We start from the raw sequence: 26821 nt of genomic DNA on the forward strand, positions 1-26821 counted from the left end.
CCTTCCCAAAGTCCGCAAACCTAAGCAGTACGAAGCGATGGAAGTTAGGTATCCCAGTGCCCAGATTCCATAGCTGGGTGGGAACCCCAGGTCTGTCTCTTTTTCTTTATAGTGTTCCCTGGATCCTCAGTGTAATATGATCTTAGGTATTAGAGTTGCCAGTGCCTTGGGAGGAGAATTAGCTTAAGATGCAACTGCATACTCAGCTAATTTTTTTTTCTCCTTTGGACAGTATCCAGATAGGAAGACAGAAAAGTCTACCTAGGGCGTTTGTCCTTGTAATAAAAAGTGGCCATTGCAAATAAATGATGATTATAATAGTTGTTAAAAATCTCTATGTAACAATCTTTATGTTAAACATACATACTGTGGGACCTACATGACCCTGTAAACTCTTTTTATTAACATACTTCAGCAGATATAAAAATTGAATCAGAACACCATAAGTGGTGTCCCAAGGGTCCCTGCTAAGGTCTAGAAAGACACAATTATGACTCCCATCTAACTGACTTTGAAGACAACATGGATCCCAGGATGCTTGCCTGTATAGGCATCACTCTCAGCCACCAGAAGCTCTTCTGCCTCCCCTGATCCTGCTTTTGCTATGCACCACTGGATAAGCAATTATTTTTGAGCTACTTAATTGTCTCTCCTGATGGGAAAGATCACAATAAATGGACCTAAAGGTCCACCCAATTTTCTAGATTCACAATTCTACAATTGTAATTCTTCAGATATTCCAGTGTAGTGATCTACTGTGGGAAATGTAAGGTCACGGGCAGAAGAGGCAAGCTTGAGGGCCTTCATTTTACAATACGCATGATCTATGGGGTTCTGACAGAACACTGACAGAGAAATGAAAAGCAAAATTTAGGTCAACAATACAGTCTTTCAGGATGCTAAAGAAAAAAAAATAAAGCTAAAGGTCGACACTGGTCCCTTTTTGGTTTTGTGAAGCTTTGCTTTCCAAGAGTTAATAGCCAGTATCAAAACCATGGAAGAATGCTTGAGAGAGCAATCCTAAGGAAAGCTTTTATCTGCTCAATGGAGAGTAATTAAAATGGACAGATTTGGGTTAAGTATACCCATAGTTCCTGCACTAGGCTTATTTAGGGGAGGCCCCCAAATGACCTGGAGGACTCAAAACCAGTAGACATTAAGAGAAAGCTGAGATGATACTAAAGGGAATTTTGGTCTCCCAGTGTCAGAGAAGCAAAAACATCCAATGTAACCTCAGCCACATGGTCAACTCTTGCTCAGGTGAGGTCTCCTTAATGTTGGTCGTGTATGTGTTCTGATAAAAGCAGGGTGGTGGGAGCAGTGGAGATAGCATAGAAAGTGTGACTTGCAGGAAACAGTGGGGCTGGCATGCACAGTGACACCTGCAACTGCTTTCTTGCTCAAATCACTTATCCATACTAGGAACCAGTGCTGAGTGTCTCCTGACTACGTGGTCTGGCGTACCACTTTCACTAAGTGGTACAACCTTAATGACTTAAGCTCTCTGAGACTGGCTTCTTCCACCTCAAGTGTTTCTGAGATCAACCCTTTTAACCTGTATGCTTCATACATTTCCCAGGTATCTTTGGAGGGGTAAAGGAGATGAATGAACACATACTTGAGAAGTACTTCAAACAATCCAGGTGTGAAGAAATTTAAGAATGGTACATCTACCTATAACCCAAAAGTTTTAATACATGAATCCATGTGATAGATTCAGACTAGCAAAATACTCTTGGGATGCAAAAAAGAAAGAAAAAAAGAAGATGAACAACATCAAAAAACACTTGCATTTTTCTCTACTCTTGACCTTCCATTCTGAATTCTTGCTTCCTAAAAGCAGCCTGTACAAAATAAAAAAAAATAAATAAATAAAGGCCAAAGTTTGGAACTGAGGTGATGGTTCAGAGATAAAGTGCTTGTCTAATAACTATGAAGACCAGAGTTTAAATTCCCTGGGTGCATGTAAAAAGCTTGGCATGGAAGTGTCCTTCTAAATCACAGCACAGGGAAAGGAGGGTAGATTGAGTTGGAAAAAAAAATTCCTAAATTTCACCATTTAGACAGTCTATTTGTAATTGTAAATTTCAGATTTAGAAAGAAACCTGATATAATATATAAAGCAGAATACATAAAATGAAAGGAAGACTCATATTATGTCCTTTTCAGGCACCCTCACAAATGTGCACTTGTACAAGATTGTACATATCTACATAAAACATAGCACATATCATACACACAGACACACGCATGAACACATATGCACAGTGTTGGTTTAAATAAGAATGATCTACATAGCTACAGAGATTTGAATGTTTGGCCATTAGGCAGGGGTGATACTTGGCAGAGAGTAGGAGGTGTGGCCTTCTTGAAAGAAGTGTATCCCTGGTGGTGGGTTTTGATGTTTTAAATGCTGTAGATATGCCCATTGTGTTTCACTATGCCTGTGAATGAGCATCAAGTAGCCTGCATGTTACCATGCTTCCTTCCATGATAACAAAAGACTAAATCTATGAAAATTTAAGCAATTAAATCTTTTCCTTTTATTAATTAGTTAATTATTTTGCATCCCAAACACTGCCCCCCTTTTGGTCTTTCCTTACAAAGTCCCTTCCTCCATCCATTCTCTCCTTTGACTCTAAGAAGATAGTGTGCCCTGGATAGCTCCTGGCTTTCCTCTCATCCTGGAGCATCAAGTCTAAAAGATTAGGCACATCTCTCCCACTGAAGCAGGACAAAGCAGCCCTCTGCTTCATTTATGCCAGGGCCTCTGTACAGACTGTTTATGATGTTTGGTTGGTGGTAGAGCTTCAGAGCTCCCAGAGGTCCAGGTTAAGAGTGGCTGTGGTCATAGTGTCTTTTCACAGTAATTGAACATCTAATAAGGTGTGCACATGTGTGTGAGTGTACACACGTGCACACACACACATCAGAAATAGAAGAAAGAAAGAAGGAAAAGGAGAAGAAAAGGAGGAGGAGGAAGAGGAGAAGAAGAAAAGGGGGAGGAGGAAGAGTAGGAAGAGGAAGAAGTAGAATAAGGAGAATAATAATAATAATAATAATAATAATAATAATAATAATAATAGTAATAATAGTAATAATAATAATAATAATAATAATAAGTTGTTGTTTTTCAGGGTTTAACAGACTAACAAATCTAACGTCAAGCTAGCTGGACCATTTATCAGTGAAGGAACTCAGTACTTCTGGGGAAAACCTCCTCTGGTTTTAGTACTCATCTGTAGAGAGCAGATAACCCTTCTTCCTCTGACAGTTGTAGACGAAACTAAAGAGATAACATACTTGTCAGGACTTGGCACACAGCCACTGGCAACATGCTAAGTGTTAAAACATCTGTAGTGTGTAGTCAGACTGGTCTGTTTGAGCCTCAGCTCTGCTCCTTGTTAACAGAGTAGCCTCAAGCAATACCTCCCATCACTCCCTCAACCCCCTCTTCTTCAAGTTTCCTCATATAGAAAGTGGTATAGCAAGTACTTCCCAGTCAGGATAGGAAGGACTGAGAGACTAAAAATTCACACTTGCATAGCATTCAATAAATGTAGCCATATGTTTTATTGATATTCAGAGTGAGTGTTCTTGTTTATCCACTCAGAATTGGGTTCTGCTTCCCTTCTGTGCTCTTCAACTGTGCTTCTTTCTCTCACTATTGTCACTCACAATAATCTAAATCATTGTCCTCTTTGTCATGCACTGTGAATGAAGGTGGGTGGAGGAAGAAGGAAGAAAAAGGTAAACAGAAGAAAGAAGAGTTTGGGGTGAGGGACGATTTCAATTTCATTCACTCTCAAAGGTGGCACAGCTCAAACCAGGTACTGAATTTTGGTAAGGCTTTTGCCATGAAGAGGAATCTCTATGTCTGTTCATACTGATGACTTGAGAAATTCCTCTCTATACCCATACATTAAAGCCTAGGGAGAGCATCATATTTGAGGAAACAGTTAAGTACAGATGGTTCCTATAGTCCCCATTTTTCAAAGTAGCTTCATCCTCATCCTTCCCTATGGTTTTAAGTAGAGTCAAGAAGGAGATTTCCTTACTACATTCTATTATCAACCTCTTTACTACTCCATACCATGCTGAATCACCTATATAGAAACTTAAGAGGCCCTTCATATTTCTACAATCAAAGAACTTCATAGTACTTGAGAAAGCTTACTCACCAGTAATCATGTTTCAGTAATTTACTAGAGAGAGACTAAGTTATGCCCCTTCCTTTCAAGCAGTGACCAATATTCTGTTTTCTAGAAACCCAATATATATAAATACACACACACATATGTATATATGTATACACACACACACACACACACACACACACACACACACACACATGCATCTCTAATTATAGTTCAGATGTCTGAGTTTTTCGACTGGTATAGTCTGTGAGGTTTAAAATTGCCCAAATTAACATCTCTTAGTTTCATCTGATGCAGGAATTTGTTAATTAGCAGGCCACTCAACATATATTCTTGTCATATTCATTTTATCAGTCCTGGCTAGATATTTGAAGCATGGGGTATGGCAAAAAACAAAACAAACAAACAAACAAACAACAACAAAAAAAACAATATGAGCCCCTACTTAGGGGTTTATGATTCTGCTGGTCCATATGTGGATACAGTAGATACAAATAGAGGATAGAAAAATGCAATTAAGAAAACCTATTATTATCATGTGTCCTATTGAAGATATCGTAAGAACGTTCTAATTCCAGTCACTGCTATATGTACGTAGAAATAAATATTCACACTAATTATGTTGTGAAATGAACATGACCAAAAGATTACTGTGTGTCATCTTCTTGGGCATTACTACTGCTTCATAATGTAAGTTCTATCTTCCCTCTACCAGTGAGAAAATTGAGTTGCAAGGTTGTTGAAGTGATGGTCAAAGTTGTTTGACCTGTGATAAATTAGACTTAAGGTACTACAGGTTCTATGAAAAACACAAAATTGTTACAAACACTTAAATATTTATTTTTTTAGGTAATTGTTAAAGTTCTCCCACTCTGACTCTATTTTCTGGTAGTTATAATAACAGGAGAATATGAACTTTTTTTGAGATTTAAATCTACCGAGCATCTCATTTATTTAATTCACTTTTTATAGTACTCTTTGAAGGAAACAAACTGAAGATGACTGTTCTATAGGAAAATGAAAAAGTGTTTTTGGAGGGACAGAACCAGAATCCAAGTTCTAAATCCTGGTCAGCCCACAGATGCCCTCTGTCTGCATCTACCACCCCAAGACATTTTTCTTAGAGGCTAGAGACATATTCATGAGATCAGCACTATTTTCCCACACATGGTTAACTGCTAGCCTCATGTATTTATTAAGTTCATGTAAATCAAAGGAATTGTTAAAATTTGAAGAGCAAAGTATGTGCACTCTCATTCAAATTCAAGAATATCATCTACTGGACTACCCAATAAGCTGTTTCAGAAACAGAATTTCTATTTTGGGGGATCTTTTGTTGGTCCACATAGGATCATTGCTACAAATTAACAGAGGAAAAAGGAAGCTCCAAGATACATTCATGCTTTTGGTGACTTTAGCCTCAGCACAAGGACTGGCAAGTATAAGGAACTGACTTATGCTGATACGTATGCATACAAGGCATATGTATATGAACACATGAGAATATTTGTTTGAGTGACAGAACAGTAGACTGTCTAGTGATTAAGAGCTTTACTCAGAAGGGAACATAGATCTGTGGATCTCCAACTCTGACATGATTTCAGTGGAGCTCTGGTTAGAGAGCTGTAATAAGACCCTCTTCATAGAGCACTTAAAGTGTCTGGTGTCAAATCTATGCTCAAGAAATGATTGTCATCCTCTGTCTATTTGAGGGCAAAAAAGAACAAATGCACACGGGAAGACCACTTAAACAATGATAAGTGGAGAAAGAGAAAACATATCATGCAGCTAATATGTTCAGAAACAAGTTTTACATGTTCATAAAAATATAACAACATAGACATATAAATGACACCAAACCAACAATATTATCTTCTGTATATGACATGCACCAAGACAATGATTCACATATGAGTTGTTGGGGAAGGAAAGCACCATTAAGTGGTGATTTTCTCTTCTGTTTTACTCTGATATTAATTTAGCTTTTCTTAGCTATCCCTTGCCCTACCTTGCTGTGAATGTGTGTGTGTGTGTGTGTGTGTGTGTGTGTGTGTGTGTGTGTGTGTGTGTGTGCGCGTGCGCGCGCGCGCCATTTTAGGTTTAAAACAATATATCCTATATTTCTTGGTAAAAACTAGTGCTTATCAGGTATTCCACACATTTTCATTAAAAAAAAACTGGGTCTACATGCAGTTATATGGTCAGAGCTTTATCTGCAGGCTTGATAATCCACAAGATACAGTGATGTCTACTTTTCAAAGATTGGTATGAGTTATGATTTTAGATCTTTGTTCTTCCACGATATACCTGGAGATTTAGAAAAATCATAACACTTGTCTGAAGTTTTCTTTTTTAGTTTGAAAGATAATCATGTTGTTACTCACTATAAAGAGTTACTGACATTTGTTGTGGGGAAGCAAATAGGAGATTCTCAATACACAATTCTTGCCACTATTAGCACTCTCTTAAACTAGCCTAAGTTCTGGTCTTTTACTCCCATCATGATATAATCTATAGAATATCATTAGATTTATATTTACAATGCCACATTTTCCACAGTTGTATAATCCATATAAGCCTTTCTCTGATTTCCTCCACTTTAAGATCATCCTTCAGTTTCCATTAGCATTGGCTCATCTTATTTCTGAGGAAATGGTCAGACTGTTGTTAGGTCCCTCTATTTGACCCACATTGCTTCCTCTTATTAGAAACATTACTATTTTCCTTTGCCCTATGTCCTTCTAGAAGTCTAAACAGTATTAGCTCTTCCACTAGATTTTTCTTTGTTCTGAGTCTGCATCACTTATAAATGTACATAAATATGTATCTACTACTTCTGTCTTTGGTAACAGAAGCCAATCTTAGGTCTTGGTTGTCTTTCTGAAACATTTATAGAAGACATGGCCTATTATTTTATTACACAAACTATTATAAGGTATAGCTTCTCATTCCTGAGGCTTCATTGTGATGTGTTATTTGGTTCTTTCTTTACTTCTCCATAGCAATGATCAATGTTACTCCTATGACTGATTTCAGATATCCACGCTTACGTTGTCTTTGAACTGCACTATAAGTTTATTAGGTCACACAGTGCATATCTATCATCAGTCAGCATCTAGAGTCTTCCATATGGTGCCTAGGGCATAAGTACCCAATAAACATTTATTAAATAAATGAATGAATGAAACATGAATGTGCCTAAGGCTTGTGGGAAAACTAGAATTGACTCTTTCCAGTCCTAGATGAAGAATCTTGAAGTGAAGGCAGCTGGAAATATCCTTATACAAGCACAGAAGCCTCTTCTGTGATGGCCTTTAGGGTTTTTTTTTTTTTTTTTTTTTTTTTTTTTTTTTTTTTTTTTATCTATGGAATGAGAGGTTGTCACCATGGTCATTAAACTTGGATTGTTTAAAATAAGAAAGGTAATAGGATAACACAACCTAGCTGGTAATGCTCTCTGGTGTGTTTTTTATCAACTCTAAAGAGACTATGCTGAAATAATTGTCATGGCTTTCCTTGGAAAAACAAGGAAAAGCTTTATGATTTAGAGATAATGATGATGATGATGATGATGATGATGATGATAGAACTTGTATTCTGGCTTGATGTTACTGTGCTTCGGATCTTTTGAAAGCCTTTCTAATTCATACTTGATACAGATTTTATGGGTTCTAGTTTGCATTTTGTTTTGTGTTTTTGTTTACTAAGTCTCTTCCTCTTAAATAAAGAGGTAAAAGGGATGGGCAAGCAGAGTAACATATGTTTCATTCCTGGCATGGGTCTATAGCCTGTTTTGTAGAAACACACTCAGATAGTGTAGCCTAAGCTCTGGAGACAACAAAGCTCTGGGTAGGCTTGACATCATCTCTTCTTGGCCTACAGAGATGGGACAGCCTTTTAGAGAGAGAGATGGCAAGAAGAGGTCAGGCAGACCAGAGCTCCCTTTCACAGGCCTATGTCATTTAGAACATTCTTCTGTTCTGGGGAAGAAAGACCATGTAGGGAGGTGCTTGCCAGAGTTTTCTATGCCAGGCATAGACTAAGCACTTTGCATAGATTGTTACAGGGAATCATCACAGAAGTCCAAACAGGGCTGCATTGTCACTGCTTTCCTTTTATATATGGAAACAAATGTGTTCAAACCTGAGTATGTGACAGAGGTGGGCTCCAGTGCTCTTAACTTTGAAATGACACTGACAGATACAAACACAAAGGAGGACTGGGTTCAAACAAGAAGGCTCAAAGAAGTTTCCCTGGATGAATCTCAACGTGTTGAACCTTCATGCGATATAGGATCTGGGTGGGAACAAAGTGGAATGGGAGAACTTCAAGTCTAGAATAGGATGGACATGGATGAGACCTGTCACCTACATGTAAGCCTGAAGATGAAAAGTGATATCTACACATGATAGAATTGAGAAGGCACAGGGTTGTGCAAGGAAATGAACTGGTAAGAGCTGCTTGGGACTAAACTGCAAAGGGCTGAGCTTGGCATGCAGCAAGATCCAACTTCCTTCCTCAGACATGACAATATCTCTGGAAATTTTAAAGAAGAGAAATAGGGAGCCAATAGTTAGAAGTAATGTGGCTCCTCTTTTCCATGTGACAGGGAAAAGAGAGCCAGGATTAGTGACTCAGGACTCTGTGGCAGAGACAATCTGGTACAGCACAGGCTGGTTAATGATGAGAGTGGGGGGTAATTAAAATTTTGAAGAAGGTTGATGGTATTTTTACCTGAATGTTAATTTTATATTGTTTTTCATCTATTATAAAATTAGTTGTGACTCAATTCAAAACAAGGTCACCATGGCTTTCTAAAACACGTAAGTGACATTTAGACACCTATCAGGGATTCAAAATTTGAATTATGCTCATTTCTGATCCTGGTCTCCAGTTGCAGGGTCTAAATTTAACTCTGTCTCTGAGTTCCTCTCTATGAGACTGAAGTAGGGTGCAGAGTGGATCTAAGCCCCATTCTTGTTCAGCTGGTCCATTTAATACAGGTAAATATCTTTGGATTTAAGACCCTCAGTAACTAGCTTGTTACCAGACATATGGTAAAGCCAATAGAAATCTGTTTTGATATATGAATCACAATAAGTTTTTAAAGTTAAGATTCCTATGAAATCTTTGGGGGTGAGCTAAATCAAAAGTTTGGAATTGGGTATATATTTTTGTGTTTTTTAAGCATAAAATAAACAGATTACTCACTCATATATGTTACTATTTCCTGCCTGTCTTAAAAGAGACCAAGAGTGTAATATGTTATAGAACATGAAAGATTGGTTGGAGGAAAGCCAAGGACACTGTAAGTTCCAGAAAAACGCATATGTGAAAAGACAAACAGGAATATGTGTTAAAAGAATATCGGGCAATTATTATGAATCTAATGTTTGTCATTCTCAAGATGTATGGATGTTGCCCTTTGTAGGGTGTTTGGAAATGGACATTTCCATTTCTGGTCATGACAACTGTTGAGTGGGTTGGATCTGCTTTGCTCCAAGCAGGGAGGGGTTGGAGATGCTGGTTAGCATTCAACAGTACCCCAGAAAGCACTCACAAGGAGTTGCATACCCCAAAAATTCTCTGGTGCTGAGGCTGAGTAGTCTCAACCTGCTTCACTACAAGCTACTGGTAGAATCCAATGTCCAGACAGCAAGTGGAACGTCATCATAAGCCATTCAGATCTGGTGATAGGACATTCGTGGTGGCATGGTTACAATACTGACCTGAAGGATGGATTCTACTACTGACTGGGGTATATGTTTTACAGGAATCACTTAAAATTTTTCATCCTTCACATAAGAAGCTGGGATCCTGTTGTTACTCACTTCAGAGGAATCTTGGGAGAAGTAAAGCACAGGCAGAAATCTTAGAACAGCGTCTGTCTTAGAGCACATATTCCATATATTAGCTACTTCCATTACTATGAGTAAGAGAGTTACAGCAGACTTGAGTCAGGAAGAATAGAGAAAGCACTCCCTTGGTTCCTCAAGACCTTAGAGATACTTTTTCTCCATCGAACTAGTGTGATCCCTAGCTAATGACTCTTCTTCAGCCAGCTTCTGCTTCATAGGGCAACATGTAAGCTGCATGTGTCTGGGTATGTCTTTACTATTACCCACAGATCCCTGACTCGGTAATATCTCCTAGCTGTCCAAATGCCCCTGGCCAGCATTTGACCACCCATCTAATCTAGGAATCTCATGCATACTGGACAGAGTCAGAGAACATGAGACAAACAGATAGGAGGAAATGTGGGAGTCTTCTGAGTAGTGCTGCTATGGGTAACATAGTGCTCAAGAATCACAAGGACAGAATCAGGAGCACATTTGTTGAGGAAGGGGTGGAGACGGGAAGCTTGTTTGAGCTGCTGATCCTTTCCTTTTTGGAAAGCGAGTGGAGGTAGGAGTGAAAGTTGGAGAAAAAAGGCAGATTGTGTCTGAAAGCCTCAAAACCATGTGTTTGCTGTTTAGAATACAAAGACCTCACTGTATTAAATGAGAATGCTTGTTTTACAAGGTGAATGGGAATATGATATGGGCATGTTGAAAATGCTTCAGAAACAGCAACAACTACACATCAAGAAGGTTTCTTGCCACTTTCTATGTCCAGGGATGCTTAGCAATCACAGACACTCAGAGTTCTGAGTGGAAAACTCTGAGAAATGGCACACATGGAAAGTCCCAGAAACCAAGTGACTGACAGCTGTTTTTCTTGTTTCCACCTAAGAAAATAGTTAGTTCCTTGTTACATGGGTTCTATTTCTCATTCCATATAGGCTTACCTGTTGACTCAGCACTCAAAAAGAGGATCGAGCAAATATATTAGTGCTGCTACACAAGCAAGCAAACAAACAAACAAAAAATCAAACTGTCAGTATAGTTTTCTGACTCCAAGAGCTACAGAAAAATACTTATAACCACACACCTATGCAGACAGCACACTTTAATTTCTTTTAAAGTAATTTTTGACTTCTAAAGCGAGTGGCTTTCAAATCATACTGTACGGCAGTGCAGGGATCAATAAATGTTTTGTGAAATTTAAAAAAAAAGTTAGGGATTCACAGTATCTTAACAACTAGGATGTTCTCCTAACTTATGCCCTGGTCCTTAGCTCGAAGTCTGATAAATGGAAGCTTATACAGATCCATGAATGGAAGGGTAGAGGAATGGGTGAAGGAATGGAAACAAGGAAGAAGGGAAGAAGAAATAAGTAAGAAGAACTTAAGAATTGATAGATGGTTAGAATAAATTTGATTAAATCAGTAAATAACACCCAAAGTGACTAATCCCAGCAGAAACATTTTGCACAACAATAGAGTTGACTTTGCCTTCTTAAAAGCTCAGAGAAGTGGAGTGAACAGAGTTTGAACAAACAAAGTTGTAGATTATATTTCTCAGGAATACCCTAATTCCTTCTTAGAAGAATAAAAGCCTAAATTCTATTTCCTCCATCAAGGTTGCAGATGGTAAAAAGGTGCAATCATTCAGTCTAATGTGACAACTAGGCATCAACAGTCTCATCGCCACAGATCCTTTTCACTGCTCAGACTCTCATGCTGGAAACAGCCTTCAGGATGTGACCTGGGATGCTCCCTGTTTCTTAGCACTTAATTAACCACTTTAGGCTGATGAAATCTTTGGATTCCAAGAAAAAAAAAGTATGCACAATCACAAATTTTGACAAAAAAAAAAATCTTGAGATACATACGTATCTTCAAATTATTCTGAAGCCAAGTGAAAGAACCCATCCTTTCCCTGTTGATCTAAAGTATGAACAGAAATCAGGTATGTTAGCTGGAAATTAGGTTAAAAAATAAATGATAATGCTATTAATCAAAATAATATATAATAAAATAATTCCAGCAATGAATTCAACCAGGCTAATATTAAGATGGAGATGCCCACCAATCATATAATCCAGTCCCCTTATTGGAAGATGTTTAATGGACCCAATAAGCCATTGATAGGATCTCTCTGATCACTCCTTCACACATCTAGATTAATATCCACATCTCATGGCTTGAGCTATTTTCATCTCTCTAGATACACATCTCCCAGTAGTTTTCATAAGCTCTGCCTCTGTGCTCAACTTCTCCTGCCCAGGATCTCTTCACTAGCTTTTCTCTTTCTGCCTGACACCTAGAACTCAGTCTTTTTCCTCCTTAGGCAAGCCTCATTTTGATTCTATTAGCCAGTGTTTTCCTGTGGTAGTCATTTTCCAAAACTTGATATTTTTATTTTCTAATCATGATTCTCACAATTAAGTTATAATTGCTTACAATTGTTTACTAGGTTATTGCCTTTTACTTCTCCTGAGAATACAAAGTCCACAAGGACAGGGACGTGCTCCGTATTATCCACGACTATATCTTACAGTGTGGAACATATGCTACGCATTTGTTGATCTAGAGAGACAGCTGGAGATGTCTTCAGACACCTCTGAGTTATCCCTGCATTACTGTTGAATCTAGAACTGATCATTTTTCCAACTGTACTTTAAGATTTCCAGGCATGGAAGGACAGGTGGAGTCCTATCTAACATTAGAACCTGACTATCTAAATTTCTAAGTCGACCTTTGAACAAGTTGGGTCCAAATCCTAAGACATTAAGATAGAGAAACACAGGCAGGGGAACTGGGACCTACTTCTTCTCTGTGTTTATGATGGAATGGAAGCTGTAATGATTGCTTTCCCTTTTAAGAGTTGCAAGTTCTCCATTTGTGTGCTGAAGAGCCTAGATTATTTATGCTGTACATTTGCATTATGTATCTAACTACATATTTACTTAAAAATAATTCCTGGACCATGTACTATTCCAGACCATGGGAATGGTCCGTGATATTGGCATTCATGGTGAACGTGAAATGAAAGGAGGCCATGTAGGTACAGGAGAGCTATGTGGTAGATGCAGAAGCACATGCTACAAATTAGAACTGGATGAGCTGCAAAGGTTTGGAGAGAAGCATGGAGAAAAGTTAGAAAGATACAGAGATAGCGCACTAGCTATTTGGAAAGAACGAAGAGCGTTAGAAAAGGGTAACAGCAACATATATCTTAAATGGCAGTTGCTCAGCTCAGAGGCGAGGGGCACATATAACAGCCAATGCCTTTCCCAGTGCATTTGCTCTCATGATCTGACTCTTTCTAAAGCCTGGGATATCAGCTCTCAAATCACCTAGCCTTCTAGGACCTCAAATCCAGTCATTCATTCAACAAAGCGTTTTTTAGCATGCACTAATCAATGGAATACAAGTCCAAATGATATAGAGACGAAGACAGAAATGGTGTCTATCACTAAAGTGCTTAGAAGAAATGGGAAAAATAAGCAGGTACCTAGGTAACTCCAAAATAGTATAGAAATACTACTTAGGAAGAGTATAATGGGTTATTTGAGCTTAACATGGGTGGTGATCAATTGAATTGCTCAATAACTATTTCTCCCATTATTTTCCAAAAGGCAACTCTGGGTCAATGTCCACAGCTAAAGCATAAATCAAGTCCTATAGGCTGTTCTCATTTGATTCATATCTTCATGACTATGTTTAAAGTGATATGCATGGCATAACCCAGTGCAAGGCAAATTATACTGCTATATTTGCACAAACACCCTATCTTTTTAGAAGGAGGAGACCACTTACACGTTTGAATTCTCAGAGTACTGTCTTGTCCCATGATAAACACGGGTGTTCCACAACACAGTGTTTCCCTCCTACTGCCTCCACAGGGCTCTATTAATTGCTTAGTTATAACAGTTACGGTGATGTCATCTACCTGTTTACCCCTTGGCTTCCGCCACAAGAGCTAGGAAGTCCCCAGGGGATGGAACTGTACCCACATCTTCTTTTCAGAATTCATCTCCTGGTTAGCATACAGGATGTAAACATTGATTATTATCGACCTATTAAACATAAGGCTGAATGAACAGAGGTATGAGAGGAATAAAAACTTTCTCTTTACCACTGAAGTTTCATTGGCTATTGAACCTCACAAAAATGTTTAGGACAAACCAACCTGGTAACTCCAAAACAGGTCTTCTACTAAGAGCTCCATGGTTCAATCCTCTAAGGGCTCCTACATGTTTCAGTTCAGCTCAAAATGCATTCAAGGGCTTATCTAGGGATCAGAATGTGTCTTCATTGAGGAGTTTAGGGGAACATACTTTAAGCATGACAAAAACAGCATCTTTGAAATAAGCATACTTCTCAAAGCAGACTGTCAAAGCAGGGATTATTCTAGCAGATGACACATTCCCCTACAAGAAAAATTATCCTGAATATCAGAAAATTTATAAGCCAATATTTTTAATGTCTCATCATTTTCATGCACATTTTTCCTGTTGTTTTTCTCCCTCCTGTCTTTTTTTTTTTTTTTTGTTTTTTGTTTTTTTGTTTTTTAGTCTGTATTCTTTAAATAGCTGCACTGGTCACTATGGGCACTATTGTTCTCATTCATTCATTCATACAAGCATTTATCCTCTCAAAAATACCAATGACTGAGTACCAATGGTGCTCTAATAAACATGACCACCTTGATGAAAGAGGATGGAATTTGACTTTTAATTCAACTACCCATCAGTAAAGGATCCTTTGGTGAAGCATGCAACTACCTTCCACAAGTTCAGAAGGTACAGAAAGTCACTGTGGGTATAGTGCCAACACACAGTAAGTGTTCTTTAGAAGGTGGCTGCTTTGATTACAGTTGCCACTGGTGGAAATGCATACCCAACTCCAATCCCTTACAAGGGTAAATAAACACTGGACAGAGAATCCTGAGGTCACTTCAAGGTCTCATAAGATGAAGGTTAGCAGATGGAAAGGCCTTCTATCAGTAAGGAAGGAGGTGGATTCAAACCTAGGCAATGAATAGAGCTGATAGGGCACTTGGAGGCTCAAGAGGTACTGGGAAGAGGATAAAAGGAGAGATCTAAGTGTAAAATTGAGGATTATGTGCTGTAGTGAAGACACAAAACAAGTGCACTGCATACAAGCCAGGGGCTGGAAATGGAGACATGAAAGCCAAAAATGTGGCTTGGATTAGACAGGCTACAATATGAACCGAGGGCCCATGGATTTGCTGCCCCCCTCTTTCTGTTTTTAAAGGCCATTTTTTTTCTCCCTTCTGACTTCTTTGCTCAAGGGGAAATGGAATTAACCACTGTGTAAAGTTACTAACTGTGACGCACAACACAGGTCATGTGCTTGGAGTTACGTAATGCATCATGCCTGGGAGGTGCCTTGAGCTCTTTCTGATAGTCAATAGATATTCAGCTACAACTCCATTTATCTACTCATTAAACAGAGAAGCATGCAAAAAAAAAAAAAACAAGCAAGCAAGCAAACAAACAAAAAACATACACGCTTCTTTGTACTCTAGGCAGGGGAGAAATTGAGATAGGCATGATTTAAAAGGTGCACATAATTTAGTGTGATAAAGAAGCCCAGGAATTTGTAAATGTATGTTTGCATAAGGTATAAAACAAAAAGGAGGACAAAAAAAAAAAAAAACAAGTAAAAAATGAGTAACACAATGGAAGGAGTCAGGGAAGGCATTTCAGAAGAAAGAAACCTTGAAGGGAAAGCTGTAGAGCCTTAAGCAGTATGTAAAACGGTATTCAGGAATATTCAATAAGTAAAGAAAATGATGTAATAAAAAGCCTGCAGCATTGAAGGGAACTTTAAATAATTCAGTGGCTACAGAAGAGCCTTTAACTGGGAGCAATGGAGTAAGATTTTTCTCTTTTAGTAGCAGAAAATTCCAGTTTTGGTATATGGACTAGAGTGGGCAAAGGGTTGGGGTTCGAAAAGTGGAAAGCATAAGTTACAAGTTAGAAGAGGAATAAATTGCTACTCCAATTATTCTAAAGCAGGACAGATGGGTTGGTGACTTAGGGATCCATGATGTATCAAGAGTTGGTAACATTCAACAAGATAAGAGCTTAGAAGTTTTGTAGGAGAAGCGAACATTGTGAACCCGTTGAACGTGTGGTGTGTGTTGACCTTTCAACACACTACTGGTTCTGTGTTAAGAACATAAATTGAACAGAATTTGGGGATGTTAGCCAATCAGTAGAGTTGCACTACTTAACTTCTGAGAAAGTATGTAAAGATACGCATGCGCTTTATCTCCTGGCTCCAGGCTTAGAAGACAATGCCTTTCAAGCCTGTCCATTGATTTCTACCACCCATTTTCCTCACCAGCATCTCCATTCTACATCTATGAAAGACATATCTGAGTAAACCATTCTGGTATCCACACACCTTGCTTCTTTGGACCTCATGGTTTGGCTTCATAAGACTGATTGTAGAAGGTATTCATTTCTTACATTTGTGTGTGTGCTCTGCATCTGTTTGGACAAGGCTGCCTTCCTGCTAAGTCACATCCTTCTTTATTTCTTCAACAGCCTCTGTACAAAAAAGGTCTTCAGTCTCATGTGGGGAAAAGAACCCTCTCCTTATAAACCCATTTGGTCACATTCTGCCCTTCTTCCTTTCCTACTACACAGAGCAATGGGAATTAAGACAAGATGAGTACAAGGAAGACCCAAGAGCAGTTTGTTCACCATGGGTAGTAGCACTTCTATCTGAACTTTCAGATTGCCTGGTCTATAGGATCTGTGACAACCTATGTCACAGATTTCCCGCTTTGTTGATGTTGATATACTTTCCATATGGGCTGGAACCTGGCACCTTACAAGGTTCTCAAAAGTTCATGGTTCTCCTTCCAATCTTCTAAGGACCTTGAGTTGGTAATAAATAATGTCAGTACACACACACACACAAACACCGCACACACACACACACACACACACACACACACACATACATATACACACACCACACACACATACATACCACACACACTTACATACCACATACACACTACACACACATACATGCATATACACACATACACGCATATACATACACACACTACACACACATACATGCATATACACACATACATGCATATACATACACACACTACACAGACATACATGCATATACACACATACACGCATATATATACACACACACCACACACATACACACATATACACACATACACACATATACATACATACACATATACATACACACACATACACACATATACATACACATACACATATACATACACATACACGCATTTACATACACACATATACATATACACATACACACACATACAAACATATACACACATACACACATATACACACACACCACTTTCTTTTTCTTGTTTGAAGAAAAGTTTTAGCAAATGTAGTAGGTATAAGAAGTAGGAACACAGGATGGAGAGAGGGGAAGAGGGAGCAAGATATAATTTAGAGATGCTGACACTGGAAGCTTTGGAAAAACAGAGGGAAAAGTGACTTTGTATTGTAGAGTTTCATTGTGTGTGTGTGTGTGTGTGTGTGCTCAAATCTGTGCCTGTATATGTGTGTGTATGTATTCATATGTGTATATATGGAGGTCAGAGGTCAACCTCAGGTGTCAGTTCTCAGGTCTTGTCCATGTCTTGTTTTTCTGTGACAGTATCCCTCACTAAAGGTCTGGGTCTCAATCACTGATCATTCTTAGCCGAAAGGTCAGCAAGTTCCAGGCCAGAGTCTCTATCCGTATCCTTAGCACTGGACATATAAGCACTCACTACAGCTGACGACGGTTTAGTGTGGGTTCTGAAGATCAAACCCTGGTCCTTATGAATTCACGGCGAGAAGTTTACCAAATACATTCTCATCCTAGCCCCTGAATTTTAATATTCTTAATTAACAAAATACTCTGATCTGCATGATAACAAAGACTAATAGGCCAGTAACTGACTGTGCTGTCTGCAAGTCTACAGTGGCCCTTGTCTAGTAAACATAATTATGAAGTTTATGTAACTTAATAAACAATTATCAGAAAAGGCTCCCAATGAGTGAGGGCTTTTATAGTAGGGATATTTATGACAGCTATAATTATTTCTAGTATTAATGAAATAGCCTCCAGCTCTTAGGAAGTACTGACATTCCCCAAACCATGCCTCCAGCCAGACTTTGACTAAAATTCTACCACTGACATGTTGGTATGCTGCACAAAGATTTTTTTTGGGGGGGATTTCGTTAATATATATGTCAAATAAAAGGCAACGTTTTAAGAGCTGTAAGTCAACGACACCTTAAGAACAAAGAGCAATGGCTCTTTTTTCTCTCTCTCTTTTTCTCTTTCTTTCTGAGACTCGGCATTGCTCCTGACAGGAGGAAAGAGTGTGCAGACATGATGCCCTTGAGGGTGACAGGCCCAGGCACCACCTAGTGGAAGAAAATAAACCAAAAAAAAAAAAAAAAAAGGGCAAAAAGTGGAACTGTTGCCAATGTCACAGTTGTATCCTAGGACACCTTTGGTTGGGATTACAAGACTGTCAAAGGTCTCTATTAGAAGGCCCTTTAGGGCCAAGGTAGTGGTAAACTTGCGACACTTTTCCTGCCCCAGATGTGAAAAGTTGCTCAGAGAGGGAAAGTAATATAACTAAAGTTGCACAGCAAGCTACTGACAACATTTTTTTTTTTTTTTTTTTTGAGAACTGGCCTCTGCTAGCTTCCTTCTTTAGACAACCTTGAGTCTGCCCTGCTGCCATATAGCTCTTAAGAAGCCTCATTGCACGAAAATCCTTCACCCCCAGCACCCCACCCACATGTCTATTTTTTTTAGTTTTATTTGCTTGGATTTAAATTTATCTGGCATTAAACGACACGGCAGTGCTTCTCGTTCGAAGTTTGTCATCTCCTCTGCCTAGCACCCAGAATATAAACTCGCTCAGGTGAAAGAGAGCTTCCAGGACTCAAAATTATACCTAGCACAAGTAGACATTCACAAAAGTACCCCCTGAGTGCTTTAGGCAGGTAGCTCAATTTTCCTCATCTTCCCTGATTGGATTTCCCATTTTGAAGTACACACTTCTGTAAAATGAAGCAACTACCTTTTGGGTGTATTCTCACTTTTGTTCAGTTTTTTTTTTCCCCATTTTTGCTGTTTTAGTGTGATGACAATCGTTATGAATCTCTCCTGAGCAGATCCAGAATCACTGAAAGAATTGAATATACAGCAAGGGCCAGCACAAGTGATATCAACCTAAGTCAGTGATTGATTGTTGGGTTACCTGTCATCTAGACTCCATTACTAAGCATTTTCCACAAGGAGACCCGGTTAATTTTCAGAAAAATCCCACAATGGAGGCAGTGCTCTTAGCCAGATGCTATAGACAGCAAAAGTACAGTTAGAGATACTGAAGAGTTGCCATAAGGTCACGAACTAGCTGGTGCAAGAGCCAGGAAATCAAATCAGACTGATGCTTGAGACCCATTGCAAAATATGTCTTCAGCAAAACACATCCTCCTTCCTCCCAGTCTGCTCAAAGGCTCCAATGGATTGTAGATAGAAACCACTCTGGGCAAGGGTGATGGAGAGAAAGAGGAGCTAGTGAGAAAGAATCACAACCCCGTGCAAACTTGAGTGGGATATATTACTGTTACACTGTGGAATTTTACAATGAGTAGTAAATCTGGCATTGTGAGGAAGAGAAGGGTGCTGTGTTTTCCCCCCATAGAGGAAACTTGTCTTACACAGCAAAGAATTTGGTCATTCAAAAGTATTTCAGCAGGTGAGTCTCTACTAACACAATCTTCATGGCTCCTTTTTGTTTTTTCCTGGAGCTCTCCCTAGCTGGTCATGATAACCATAGTTTAAAGGTATACAGAGGCAGGGACAAGAGGGGCATGAGGAGGATTCTAGTGTCTGAAGCCTAGTGGGCATTATGGCTTCAGGTAGTTTCTGTTTGACCTTGGTAGAGTCCCTGAGCCTCACCAGCTCCAGCCTATGTGTCTGTGAACACACCAGCTGACAGAATGCTTGTTTTGTTTTGTTTCGTTTGTGTGTGTGTGTGTGTGTGTGTGTGTGTTTTGTTTTGTTTGGATTTTTGTTTGCTTGTTTTTGAGACATCATCTCCTTCCTTGGCTCTCCAACCCTTTAATTAATTAATTAGTTGATTATTTTTTATGCTTTATTACAGAAGTCTTCAACGACATGTTTAAAAGCACCACCAGAAATGTATTAAAAGCCCAGGTTTCTATAGCTGTGTTTCCATAATGGCTAGTATTAATTACATCACCATTCTTCCCTCCCTCCCCAAGCGCCTATATTTTTAGAGCTTTTAAAACAAACACTAACAACAACAAAAAATAAACATAAAATAATTTAACCTACAAGTGCTTCTGTATGCATGTTTTCAAATTAGGATCTTTTAAAAACATGCGATAACAATACTGTAATCACACTTGACACAATTCCAAATCCCTCTTGTTCTGTCCCTGTCCATTCAAAGACTTTGTAAAGGAGGAATGTGCCCCTCCCCCACAAAAAGAATTTCATAGAATGGTGTGATTTACGCAAAATAGCACAGAGAGGATACGTGGTAGGGTCCTGACCTCCACTATTTCTCCAGAGGCTTCCTAACATTGTAGGGCATGGTGCAAAAGTTTTTTTTTTACTCCACCTTTCTTTACATAGCAAAACACTGTGGGTCCCAGACAGAAGCCATAAGCTGCCAAGGTCACACAGCAGTATCTGGCAGGGTTTGGCAGATTTGTGAAGTCTCAACATCAAAGGGCTTTTAGTGAAGTCGTGTATGTGAGAAAGTTTGTTGGCTCAATCACTATCTACCCATTGCTACATGAACAATGATAAAGAAAATAAAGGTTCATTTCTAGGAAAGTCCTTGACTGCATAAATCCATCCTTTCTCCTAGCCTTGCTGGCATAAGCTGGTTTTGATTTCTGCTGAGAGCATCTCCTGTCACTGTCTCACCTGGTCCCCATGATGATGATTGTGATCGGAAGCCGTTGATCACACCCAAATCCTGCCCTGTAGGCCTCAAGTCACAGACCATCGAAGGACATGGAGTCCGGACCTAAACTGTGAACTCTTGGTTGTCAATTCTAAATGTGCAACACACAAGACACCCAACCTTGGATGTCAGTTTTCAGTTACTGGTGTCAGGGTCCCAGGTAAGTATTCCTGGTAATCTACCCAAGGAAGCACAGTTCTCTGTGGAAAAAAGAAAAGATCTAGACTCTTAGGGGTGACCGAAATGGTAAAGAAACAAACCAAAGAGCAGAGGGCAGGGAGCCAGATGCCACCCTGGACAAGCTCACAAAGAAGTCCTCTTTGTTGAATAGGGATGGAGAGATCTTTTCTTTTCCTACAGCCAGTGTTGCTTTGAAAGACGTCTACCGGTGAGAGGTTATTATGAGACATCAAGAACACAAACAGAGACTGTTCTAGATCTATGCTTCCTTTCCTACATTTTTTTGTGGCGAGGCACTCTTCCAGCATTGGTACGTGCACCTGAAATCAGGTGTGTGGAACACAACTCAATTTGCCTCCACACAGGCGTGTTTCTACCTCAAAGGAGGTAAGAGGAAGAGAGAGTATGTCTCGGAGCACAGGAAGGGCTCTGGGGGCGGGTGGTAAATGTACTGTCAAGGCCCAAGGTTGATAGCAAGCAGAGATTTCAGATGAGAAGAGAGCTCCTTCTTGGGGGTGTGGCAATTCCAACCTAGAAAGATATGCCATTTCCATTAACCACTTCATTTTATCCACCCTTATAATAACAGGGCATGAAGTTGGGTCTGAGAGCCCCCACTGTTGGTTCTTTGGTATTACATAAGAAGTCTTAGAGAACCTGGGCCCAGGTTAACTGAATGTAGCAGTTACCCCATTTGTGGATGCTCAGCTGAGTTACTTTCTGACTGACTGATAAAATCATACTATGAGACGCTGGCAGGTTTGAAGCTTTCTATGTAGTCTAGGTTAGCCCTGACGTTGTGCTGATCCTAGTTCAGAGGCCGTAGTGCCTGAATCATACGTATGTACCATCATGCCAAACCCAAAGGATGTTTGAAAAGGTGGGTACTCTTTGTGTTTCCCTGAGTAGTAGCTAATGGATCAGAATGTCTCACAGGTCCCTCTAAGCCATGGAGATCTGTGAACGCAGTGATCTGTGTGACCCTGGCCCATTCATTTCCTTTTTATACATTGAATTGCTTGCTACAATTGGCTGTCAAGCCCAAGCCTGGGATCTCCACTTCTGTTCCATACTTCTGAGTATTCTAGGTCTTGGGGTTCCAGCTTACTTTGCTCTGTGAACAGGGAGGACTTGGGTGCTTCTGAGGTTTAACAGCCTAAATTATTGCTTGTCCATTGGACAGTATCATAAAGGTAAGTGAGAGGTGAAAGGGAACCCACAGAAGGAGCCAGTGACATGTGACCTGAGGTTTATGTAACTCTTCACCTTCTATCCCTGGGGATCTTTGCTTCTTCTGCAAGCCAAAGGCTGTGTAACCCACCGTTTTCAGGAACCCTGGACTCCTTTGAGTAGCAAGGGGTTACCCACATGTCTTAGGAAAGAGCAAAGTCAAAGAAGATATTAAAACTCTAGTGGTTCCCAAAGATGTAATGCTCACTCCAGATATCCTGTAGAGTAACAGAATGCTCAGATTTGACCCACACTTCAGGTGAGACCTCTCCATTACTTACCCTCTGATTTAGACATGGTCCAAAGATTTCCAAGGGGATGGAAATGTTCTGTTGCCCTACAAAGAGCAGAGGGACCAGGCACCTTTGGAAGTGACTTCCTAGAGAAGATCTATCTTTTACATGAGGGGATGTAGAACTTTGGACAAATTCCCTTTAGCTCTCTTTGACACAGATTCTCCCTCTCTGTCTCTCTGTCTCTCTGTCTCTGTCTCTCTGTCTCTCTGTCTCTGTCTCTCTCTCTGTCTCTCTCTCTCTCTGTGTGTGAATGTGTGTGCGAGTGTGTGATGCATCTGTAGTCTGTGTGGATTCCGGTGCCCACCACTCAGGCTAGTTGGAAAGACAAAATTCTCAGGTGTAAAGCAAGCTTAAAGATCACTGCTTTATGCTTTCCAGTGTCCTCAGCCCAGTGAAGCCTGAGGTTTTTCAAAAATCCTCTCTAATAAAACAAATCTTTGCTGAGAACCCACTAAGTACCAGGGCCAGCTCTAAGTACTTTTCATTCTTGAGCTTGGTCTCTCTTTGCACAGCTCAGTTATCACACAAGAGCTCCAGACATCTTTTCTTGGTGGATGAGGTCATTGAAGACAGGAGGAGCCAGCTAGCTTGCTCAAGTTGGACAAGGGCAGAGGTAACCTGGCTATTGACACTTCATTGTGGCCAGTGCACTGTTCTGTAGCCGGAGCTATAGCTGGTTACAGAGAAAGCTACGCTCATGTATGAACTTCAGGGGAAGCTTCTGACTTTTGAAGGGCTGAGTGAGAAATCAGAAATGACCTACAGAAGGGAGGGAGAAAAGGGTTCCCAAGAGCAACACTTACATCAAAAGGAGGAGAATCTGGCAGTAGAGGTACTGGGTAGGACTGGGGTTCAAACCCCATCTCCTTCTGAGCTGGAACTCAGAGTCACTAATGGAAGGGGACTGAAACTAGGATAAAAGCAGGGCAGTGCTTGTGGGGTACATTTTCAGATCAGGAGAAACTTCAGTAAGGTAACTGCCACTGGGCTCTCTGCTTCATTGAAAAGTCAGTCTGTTTCTTTCTGTTTCTTTTCTATTTTAGGGGTGGTAGAGCAAGGCTGGTGTTGGTTGGGGATAAAGGCACGGGTCTGGATCTGTCAAAAGCAGAGATGTGTCAAAACACACACACACACACACACACACACACACACACACACACACTGGATAGTGAGCCTTGTGGGATAAGATTTCTCTCTGCCAGGTAGCAGGTGAGCTCTGGAAATAAGAAGGCCAGAGGTTAAGTCCTACTTCCTACTGCTGAGCTGTCATTCAGCACATCCTCTGGTGGTTTGTGGCTCTCTTCCCATTTACCCAAATGACTACTGATATATAACCTCTAGGAACCCTGCTCATAGTAGCCTTAAAAGTGTCTTCAGAGTTTTTAGTTCTTAAAAAATATCCTTCAACTTTGATGGGACCCACGAGAATCCTGCACCCCAATACATTCTAATTGTGACTTCAGATTTCCTAGCACAAGCTACTGTTCCTTGTGCATGTGTGTGAGTGTGTGTGTGTGTGTGTGTGTGTGTGTATGTGTGTGTGTGTGTGTGTGTGTGTATGTGTGTGTGTGTGTGTGTGTGTGTGTGTGTGTATTCACCTTACCTTTGGAACCCTACTTCTTCCTCCTGCCTTTTCCAATGACTGTCTGAACCAGTGTCCATGGTGAAGTGAAGTTTGAACCCTGGCAGAAATAGAACCAGGGGCAAGCCTGATCTGGGAGAACTCCTGCCTCCCAGGAGCTACAAGGCCCGCGGCTGCCAGACGACAGACCTGGTTAACAGCACCGTAAAATTAGACCTTTACGAAACCCAATTGAATCGTGCAGTCTAGTGATGTAAGGCAGGCTGGCTTGAGAAAGGGAGGCAGCAGCCCTGGGCCTGAAATAGCAGTTGCAAACCCCGCTGAGGGAGAGAGGTGACCAGGGATTCCTGTGAAAATGGTGACACCCAGCCAGAGAAAGCTAGCAAGAGGTCAGGCAGCCAACCAGGCACCGGAGGTCACCGCAGACAACCCGAGGATGCTCACTGTCATCCACTTCGGGGAGTCCTGTCTCTTCCCGTCCCAATTTAAGTACGGATCAGGGAATTTAAAAAGTACTTCTAGAAAAGAAAAAAAAAAAAAAACGCCTCTGTTTGTTTGCTTTTTTAATTCAAGGAGAAGCAGGCTCTCTTCAGATCCACTGTATACTCCATGTGGAGGATAAGGCAGAATAAGTCTTTTCTGGCTCGCTGCCAGGTGTTCACACACTGCCAAATCTGGCTCAGATTCAACTAGGGGAGGGGGCTGGAAATCCACCAGAATTCTCCGGAGAACAGCTCCTAGGCTTTCTGGGGCTACATGGCAGTACTGACGTTTATTTATTTATTAATTTATTTACTTACTGTTTTTGTTTTTGTGTTCCCCCTCCCTCTCTTCCGTTTGGTGAGGAATGTTATTTCCACGCATAAAATGAACCAGGCATTTTATACGAGCAACAATAACCTAGCATCCTGATCCAATGAAAGTCTTTTACTGCAACAATCCTTGTGAGAGAGGATTACGTGTTCCAGAGAACAGGAAGAGAGACCTTGGGCTGAGTTAGACACTTAGAAGCCCGTACAATCCCCTGAGGCATAGATTTGCATATATATCTTAAATGCACCCATATCGCTACAACCCGGGCTTTCCTCTGGCGGGGGGGGGGGGGGGGGGGCTTCGGAATCGCCAACATAAGAGGTAAAGATCAGCAAAGCCTGACCAACCCATCTCTTAACCCCACTTTCGAGCAGACCGCTGTTTTGAAAGTGAAACACACACACACACACACACACACACACACTCATGAGAGAGAGAGAGAGAGAGAGAGAGAGAGAGAGAGAGAGAGAGAGAGAGAGAGAGAGAGACAGAGAGAGAGTCCTGAATTATCATCTTCATGATTATTTTGAATCTTGTCTCCCCGGTTCTATGTTGTCCCCTCCTCTAGGCTGACGATGGTTTGGGAGCTGAAAGTGAATGAGCTCTGTTTCCCTCTCCTTTTCGGTGTGTGTGTGTGGGGGGGGAGGGGGTAGTGGCTAGCGATGACGTCAGTTGTGTCTGTGTGTGGAGTCCTTGCTCTCCTTTGGTAGCTGGAAAGTGGGAGCTTTGAGGATACGTTTGATTGGCACGGTAGCAGAGTTTGGGTCCCCAGAAGGTGACTTCGACTAAATAGGAGAGTCAGTGCCTTGTTAAGAAAGGTCTAAACCAAGGCGAAAAGCAGCAGACCACCTGAGAGCAACGTGTAAGGGGTGGGATCGGGAAAGCCTCTGCTTGCTCCCAGCCTGCAGTGAAGGGGGAACCCCTAATGTAGCTTTAAGGCGTCCCAGGACAGGGCAAGGTTGTTTATGCAGGGAGGGAATCTCCCAAACAGAAGAGGCAAAACTTTTCTTCTCTCCTCCTGCGCCCCCCGCCCCGCCACCCCCGTCGTTTTATTAAAGGCATTTCCACAGATTCATTTAGAAGGGAAAATGGATGTTGAGGCGTTTGGAAGGTTTGCAGCCCTCACAAAAGTGTCCGATTTCACTACGGGCTTTGCTGTGGAGCAGCGAACGGGAGGGGGGGGGGGGAGGGAGAACTTAAATCTACTATGGGGCTCATAAAAGTCGCCAAAGAGAAAAGCGCCCCATTTCTCAGCCGAGTCTGGCGAACGGTGGCCGAGTGTGCGCTATGAAGGTCTGACCCAGCCGGGAATGACAGGCAACCGGCTTTAAAAGCAAGGACCCAGAGAGGCCATGGGTGGCTATGGTGCTAGGGGTGGATCCCAGAGGCAAGCTTCGGGCAGAGAGCAACTTTGGGGTACTTGTAGGACTTCTAAGTCTGATAATCAAAACACCTGGCCCATGCTTACTTTGAAGGTAGCCAGGCTACTGAAGAATTACGTCTATCAAAAAGTAAAGAGAAATGAACGGTCCCCTACACTTCTTTCACATGCAACCCATCTGGGTCCTTCCTGTACTCTTACCCCTCCCCATACCCAAACAGTCTGTCTGCACAGCCCCAGCACCACCTAAGGGTTCTGGGTTCCCGGGGAATCAGCTATCCCTAGCTCGAGGT

At 40.8% G+C, this 26821-nt stretch overlaps 1 protein-coding gene across 1 annotated transcript in view; it reads right to left on the bottom strand.

Annotated features, from left to right (window-relative positions):
- Positions 1–26821, bottom strand: part of PAPPA (pappalysin 1) — a gene marked incomplete at both ends in the record, with an annotated part of 218323 nt that overhangs the window by 190856 nt on the left and 646 nt on the right. The gene's annotated exons all lie outside the window — the stretch shown is intronic.

The sequence above is a fragment of the Micromys minutus genome, assembly GCF_963924665.1.
Source record: "Micromys minutus genome assembly, chromosome: 28".
In the NCBI taxonomy this organism is placed as follows: domain Eukaryota; kingdom Metazoa; phylum Chordata; class Mammalia; order Rodentia; family Muridae; genus Micromys; species Micromys minutus.